This window comes from Octopus bimaculoides, chromosome 20 (assembly GCF_046866305.1).
Source record: "Octopus bimaculoides isolate indiv1 chromosome 20, ASM4686630v1, whole genome shotgun sequence".
Classification (NCBI taxonomy): Eukaryota; Metazoa; Mollusca; class Cephalopoda; order Octopoda; family Octopodidae; genus Octopus; species Octopus bimaculoides.
In genome coordinates this window covers 27,489,239-27,497,541 of record NC_142947.1, presented here as the reverse complement: position 1 = coordinate 27,497,541, position 8,303 = coordinate 27,489,239, and the positions used below count along the sequence as shown (strand labels likewise).

Genomic DNA, 8,303 nt, shown 5'->3' with positions numbered 1-8,303 from the left:
ATATTTTATATTATATATATATATATTTATATATTTATATATATATTTATATTTTTATATATATATATATTTATATATATATTTATATTTTTATATATATATTATATATATATTTATATTTTTATATATATATATATTTATATATATATTTATATTTTTATATATATATATATTTTTATATATATATATATTTTTATATATATATATATTTTTATATATATATATATTTATATATATATATATATTTATATATATATATATATTTATATATATATTTATATTTTTATATATATATATATTTATATATATATTTATATTTATATATATATTCATATTTATATATATATTTATATTTTTATATATATATATATTTATATATATATTTATATTTTTATATATATATATATTTATATATATATATATATATTTATATATATATATTTATATTTATATATATATATATATTTATATATATATATTTATATTTATATATATATATATATATTTATATTTATATATTTTTTTTTTCTTTTCAAAGTTTCAGCTCAGAGCTGTGGCCATGTATATACTATATAGATGTATATCTATATGTGTACATGTATGTATATATATGTATATGTGTTTTTTTTTCTTTTCTAGTTTCAGCTCAAGAGCAGCGGCCATGCTGGGGCACTGCCGTTTGCTTTGCTACACTTTCATTAAACCTCCTCTGGTATGTGGCATTTGATGAATGAGGGAGTTTGATGTTGCCTCCCTCATCTGCGTTTCTTGCCATGAGGTAGGTTCTTCCAGAACTCTTGACAGGTGTTTCAGGCTTAGTGGGAAGATATTGAACTGTGGTTCTTTGAAGCCCAAGCTGTTGCACTATCTAGTCCTATTTCCTGATGGCAATGTTGGGATTTTTGGTACTATACAGTAGATGGAAGTAGTGATACTGTGGTTCAGGTAACCTGTATATATCGGAAACAGACCTGCAAGCATCGATTTCTCCTGACCCTGATCGGAATCAGTTATGGGATGATGGTGGCAGTTGTCATGGTGTTTGTGTAACCGAGAGTGTCAAAGTCTGGTACAAGTCCTAGGATCCTTTGTTCAAGGGAGATAAGTCTTAACTTTTTCAGTCTCTCCCAGTAGCTGACATGTTGCATTGAGATGATCTTTTTTGTGTAGCTTCACTGAATTGCTTTGAGCTTCATTGTTAATTTTACACTATGTGGTGACCATAGTTGGGAGCAGTAATCTATACAGCTGAGGACAAGTGTCCTCAAAAGGAACATCATGCTTTCCTTTCTTTTGTTCTGAAAGTTCAGAGAATCTATCTAGCCAACTGTCTGCATTTTATTGCCAACTTAGTAATATGCACTTGGAAAGATGCATCATTACTCATGTTGATGCACTGATTTTGATTCAGTGATTGCAGTCCCTCCTGTGCTGGTTGAAATTCTCCAGAATTAAACTGCATGCTGTTTTCCTTAGCCCTCCTGTATATTGTGTCTAACTCCTGCTGTAGATGTACTATGTTTCCAGGGTTCTGTCTCCTCTGAGACATTTTTGTGTCATCTGCATAGCTAGCAAGGGTGGCTATTTAAGCAGCAGAGGACATGTCTGAGAGGCCTGTTATGAATAGCAGTGGCCACAAGACAGTGCCCTGTGGAACACCACTTATTTGTGTTTCCTTGGAGGTGGCCACCACTACCTCACATGTTGTAGAAAGTCATGTAGCCATTCTCCAAATTTTCCGACTATGCCAAGATTATGCAAAGTTGAGATATATCATGTCCACTTTTGAGTTGCTGAGCAGCTGCTTTAACACTCAGTCTGCAAGAGCTGTGTCAGGCAGCTTCTACCTGGTCAAAAACCCTGTTGAGTGTTGGTCAGCAAGTCATTCTCTTCAAGGAATGCATTTAATTTGCTTTAGATTATTCATTCCACGATTTTGCTGATGTGTGAGGTCAGAGAGGTAGGCCTATAGTTTTTAGCATCTGCTCTGCTTCCTCTTTTATGAATAGGGCATTTATTTAGGTTGCCCAGGAGCTTACCATTTGCAAGGTAGCTCTGAAAAAGAAGCTGCAGCGGTTTTGTAAAGGCTCATTTGCATGACTGGAAAAGGCTTGCTGGGAATCTATCAGGGCTAACACCTGAATTTGTGTCTGTGTCATCTATTGCCAGTATTACATTCTCTTCTTTCCCTTGCTACTTCTGTAGTGGTAAAGAATTCTACAGGTTTGCTAAGGGTGGAGTGAAGACACTTTTGAATTGTTCATTCAGTGTTTCAATTACCCTCAGTGTTTCACTTGTCTTGAGGGAGCCATCTTTTTGGAAGAGTGGTCCTACCTTGCAACACACAGAAGCAATTGCTTTGGTATTGTTAATGAAGGCTTTAGAGTTTAATTTTATATTTTTTAAAACCCAGGCTTCTTTCTTTTTCACGGGAGCATTTCAGATGTTTCCAGGCAGGATTTTTCCAGTGCTGTTTCCAGGAGGGATTTTTCACTATTATTGAGTTGTCTGTTGAGGATTGCAATCTTTGTATGCCATTTCATAAGAACTTTTCTCTCCCTGGGAATTATGTTTTTATGTTCAGTGGCCTTTCTCTCTGGGAAAAAATTGTAGCATATGGCTAGCATTATGGCTGTAAATATTTTCAATTTTATGTCGGTGTCAGGTGTAGAGAGACATTGAGACCAGTCCTGTTTGGTAATCTCTTTCTCTATTGATTTCCAGTTTGCTTTGTGGTAGTTCAATAGATTTTGGGTGCTTCTTATGGGCTGCATGTTTGTGGATTCCTTTGCTCCATACATGGTCAGCTCTATTATGTTGTGATATGAGACTAGTGTCTGTGTCACTTTCACATCATAGATGAGATCTGTATTGTTTAAAGCAGAGATTAAGTGTATTGTTTGCCCTGGTTAGTTGGAATATTACTTGTTCCATTTATAACTTGAAGGTGAGGTTGAGCAGGGATTCCACCTGACTTTGCTCACATTGCATCATTCCTGAGAGGAAAAGGCCTTCAAACCAGGTTGAAGTCTCCCATGTCAAATCAAGTACACTGATGTGCTGTTCTTGTTTGGTTAAGACTTATTCTATTCTTGTAAGGCATATGTATGTATGTATGTATGTGTTTGTGTGTGTGTGTGTATGTATGTATGTATGTATGTATGTATGTATAGATAGATAGATAGATAGTCAATAAAGCATATATAAGAAAGGAAGCTCACTCTAATGAATAGGGTAGTAATTATTACAACAAAAATTTAAATTTTGGACATAGAGTTACCGAAGGTTTCCTATCCACAAAGCCAAAGCCTTGTGGACAGCTTGTCAAACTTTATACAAAGAGGAAATATTTAAACTTTCTACTTCACAGAAATGAGGAAATGCTCAGAAATCGAAATTTGAGTCTTAATATATAAAAACGTTAACGAGGACGGGTTGTCTCCCCTGAACCAGAGGATAAAACAATCATTATAGATCTGAAAAAGCCTAACCAGCAAACAGGGAGATCCAATTTTCCAGTAGGTAACACTTGAAGTGGACACATTTGGAAAAAACTTCTTTATGAATATTTAATGTGCCAGGTTTAGTATAGTCCTTAAGAATTTTGGCTCTCTCCACGATACAGATTTTGCAACAGCCACTCCCATTAATATATGGGTCTTGATATCACATGGGGTCCCTTGATCTTTGAGGTAGCATACATGGTGGGCCAGGGATGTGACAAACCATTTTTCTGAAACTCTGAAGGATGACTGGTGGTTGGGGAAGCGATGTTTGAAAGATGTACTGGCTGACCCAATATATTTAGAAACTTGGGAGTGGCTATATTCACACTCCAGGTAAATCTCTGATAGGCTCTGGGCCTGGGGATGCTGTCAGTAACACTGTTATTGGTGCAGTCGATATGGTGCAATGGTCTGGCAGTGTTATTGCTGTGGTTATCACTACTAGTCATATGGTTGGCAATGTAGCTGACAGCTTTAGTGTGGGTGTGGCCGGTGGTACCATATGGTGTAGGGCTGGTCATCCTATCAGTGCTGATGATAATTGTTTGGTCATCATCTGTGGTGGTGGTACTGGGAACGCTGGATACCTCCTCTGTGTCGTTGGTCCTGGATTGGTCGTCATCTCTAGGTGTGGCGAGTGAACTCCTGGTTACATATGGTGCGGAGCTGGTCACTCTATCTGTATCTATGACAATGGTTTGTTCATCATCTGTGGCGGTGGTACTGAGGTCATCAGTTACGTCATATGTGATATCGAAATGTTCCCGGACTAGTTCTGTAGTGTGCCAACAGATAATGGTACTTGGTTGTGTGCACAGTGAGAGCTAGCAATCATGAGGCAATGTGTTGAGTGACACCACATTGTTTACTTTACAAGTTGTGAAATTAGTGTTTTTGTGATCATGTGTATGCTGTAGTCTGCGATTTTGTCATTGATAGGAAGTTGGAAGAAAGAGCCAGCTTGAAATTTTGTGTTAAAGTTGGGAAGTCTGCTACAGGGATATTGAGCATGCTTCGGCCAGCTTACAGTGGTGAGTTGTATGCTATGTTGAGTGATCTGGAAGACCTGCCAGGAGCATCACCCCTGGAAATGTATATATATGTGTGTGTGTGTGTGTGTGTGTGTATAGATGTGTGTGTATGTATATGTATTTATGTATATATATATATATATATGTGTGTGTGTGTGTGTATATATATATATATGGGTGTGTATATGGGTCCAAATGGAGAATATGTAAATGGAACCTTTCCCCCCTTAAATTTTCTTTTTTCATGGAATCCCATGTTTTAGGCCATGGAGATTCCGATTCTGAAAAAAAATTTTGAAAAATCTCAAATTCAAAATTTCGATTTCCACCCCTTTCCCCCTCCCATATATTTATGAAATTTCGAAATTTTGAATTTGAGATTTTTGAAAATTTTTTTCAGCATCGGAATCCCCATAGCCTAAAATATGGGATTCCGTAAAAAAAAAAAAAATTAAGGGGGGAAAGGTTCCATTTACATATTCTCCATCTGGACCTATATATGTATTATATAGAGGTCCAAAATGAGAGAAAGAATGATTTCTAATAAAGATTCATCATATTCATAAAAACTTCGAGAGCAAGTAATAAGAATATGAAAATAGTAGTTGAAAAATATCGATATAGGTATAAATATACCATAAACAATTATAGAAAAATGGAGGAGAAAAAGATGTCGCATCAAAATTAGATTTAATACAAAATAGGATTCAATTCATATGCGCATTTCAAAGGACAATACAAATATGTAAGAAAAAAATTATAGTAATTATAATTAAATTTATGCATTGTCATTCTCATCAGTGTGAAGACTTTTTGGAAGGACATAAAAAAAAAGGTTTAATAAAATAAAGTAAAATAAGATACTATAAGGGAGAATACAAAAGGAGAAATAGGGAAAAATCAGACATTTACACGCAAGTTGTAAAAGGGAAAAAATAGCAGTAATAATAATAGTGAGAGAGACGAAAGAGAAAAAAAGACAGACATATCAAAGTGTATGCATGTCTATTCGTGCAGTAAACTATAACATAAAAATAAGAATAAAAATCTGACGGATAACAGGTTGAGAGGAAGCATAATGTAAACAGGGCCACATGTGTATATTAGAATATAACGGAACATGTGCACTAACAGAAAAGAACCATAGAGAGTTTTACATACATATTAATATTGAAAAACGAAAAATATATATATATTACATGAGGCTAGAAGTGATAGGCAAGACTATGTTTGAAAAAGTTACAATATTCAAGTAAAAATGTACATACCAGCAGAAAAAAAACAAAGAGAACTTCACAAGGAAAACACATCGATCACAGACAAGACCGGCCGGTGTATTCAAGAAAGTTACCTTTCTCAAAAATTAGCCCGAGGCAGAGGAGACAATCAGAAAAAAAGTAGGAACAAAAATGAATATTTGAAGAAAATTATTATAAATTTACAAGTAATCGAAAAAACGTATACACTTAACACATAAGGACATACAGTCATACACATACATACATACATACACACAGACATACATACATACACACAGACATACATACACATACACACACAAAAACGTGCATACACTCACACATACACATACAGAGATGCAAGTGTGAGGGAAGATACAAGTAAAATAAAGAAGTACATATTCACATAACACGTATATAAGGATATATACATATACACACAAACATATATATACACATACACACATGCATGTATATATATATCTACACATATACACACGTACAACTACAATCATACATAAAACAAACATGCACATACAAGTACACACACACACACACACATATATATATTTATAAATAAATACATATATTTTGCTGCCTGCATTTTTTCTTAAATATTTGTATTGTCCTTTGAAACGCACATACATTTAGAATCCTATTTTGTATTAAATCTGATTTTGATGCAACATCTTTTTCTACTCCATTTTTCTATAATTGCTTATGGTATATTTATACCTGTAACAATATTTTTCAACTATTATATAAATATATATATATATATATATATATATATATATATATATATAGGTGAGTTCACGAACAAACAACAGACGAAGACAGGTGGTGTAAACAACAAATGGATGTATTAATATAACGCTTGGGAATAGAGAAAGTCTTTAACGTTTCGAGCCTACGCTCTTCAACAGAAAGGAACACAGAAAGAAACAAGGAGAGAGAAAAAAATACATATATATATCTTTCTGTCTATCTATCTATCTATGTATCTATCTATCTATCTATCTATGTATCTATCTATCTATCTATCTATCTATCTTTCTTCTTACCTATCTCCCCCACCCATTCTGCTTCCTTCTGTTGTCCTTGCTTCTCCCCTTCACTGCTATACATATCTCTCTCTTACTCTTCCTCCCTCTCTCTCGTCACTCACCTTTGTTCCACTTCCTCCCTTTTCCTCCCTATACTACTCCTCGTTGATCACATGTGGTCACTTCTTCCTTTCTCATTTCAGCCAGCATAAAAGCAACACGAAGCTACTATCTCTCTCTGTTCAGCTTCGTCATTTCACAGCATTCAATACTGCATCGCGTTTGGCCCTACGGCCTTTAATGTTGTTTTCACTGTTTAATTTTTCCTGTCTTGGTTTCTGTTTACTACCTTGGAATCCTCTGTTTAGCAGGTTAATCCACTAAGCAGGAAGAGCTATTCTAAGAGCGCGTTCTGCCTCATCTTCGAAACGCCTAGTTTAGAATAGAGGCAGCTGATGATGGAAAAGTTCCATAAGTGGCTCGTCCGTTTTCCTATGTGTTCGTTCTGTTGTCTGTAAACAAAGTCCGTTTTTGTGCTTTATGTTCCTGTTCTTTTTTCTGACATCCTGTACCTGGATATGCATCTATATATACATGTAGATGTAGGTATGTACATATATGTATGTATACATGCATATGCTTATATATCTTTTGTATTATATATATATATATATATATATATATATATATATATATATATACAAAATGCGAAGCAAATGCATGAGTCTTTGCTCACCAAACCACCGCTAGACAACTCAAATAAATTCCATGCATCAAATGCTGAGTTTCAATTCGAGACAAACAACTTACCTTCACCCTATGGTGTCCGCAACCGGGGCATTGCTGGAAGTCTCCTTGAAAATAATGGCTTCCAGTGGTTACTTGAAGAAGATGTTGATGAGAATGCCGTACAGAAGCCACTCCAAGAAGAGTTGGATATAGACGTAAAAGACATTTATTACAAACTGAGATGTGTGATGTTTCCACTTCCACAGCTGGGATTTAACCGGAAAATCGTATGAGATAACCCTGACTTTTGGGGACCCCTTGTCGTAATTCTCCTTTATTCATTGGTTTCTCTCTATTGTCAGTTCAGAGTTGTTTCCTGGATCATTACAATATGGGTGTTTGGATCTCTGATTGTTTTCACATTGGCAAGAGTTCTCGGGGGAGAAGTAACTTATTCACAGTGTTTGGGTGTGATAGGATATTCCGTTTTACCACTAGTTATTGTGGCCTCCATAATGCCAGTTGTTCATTCTTTGCCACTTGTCAGTACTGTTTTCAAATTCATTGGTGTTGTGTGGGCAGCTTATAGTGCTGGTTCTCTCCTCTGTGTTCAAGAGTTACAACAGAAGAGGCCCCTTCTCCTCTACCCCATCTTCCTTTTATACCTATATTTCTTTTCTTTATACACTGGGGCTTAAACACAAGTGTGGGTGTGGCATTTGGAATAAAACTTACTGGGATGCAGGAATATTG

At 35.1% G+C, this 8,303-nt stretch overlaps 1 protein-coding gene and 1 pseudogene across 3 annotated transcripts in view; both read left to right on the top strand.

The window, feature by feature from the left end:
• LOC106878910 (uncharacterized) overlaps positions 1 to 8,303 on the top strand; it is a 177,004-nt gene that overhangs the window by 4,442 nt on the left and 164,259 nt on the right. The gene's annotated exons all lie outside the window — the stretch shown is intronic.
• The window catches only part of LOC106867155 (protein YIPF4 pseudogene), an 812-nt pseudogene continuing 28 nt past the window's right edge, over positions 7,520 to 8,303 (top strand).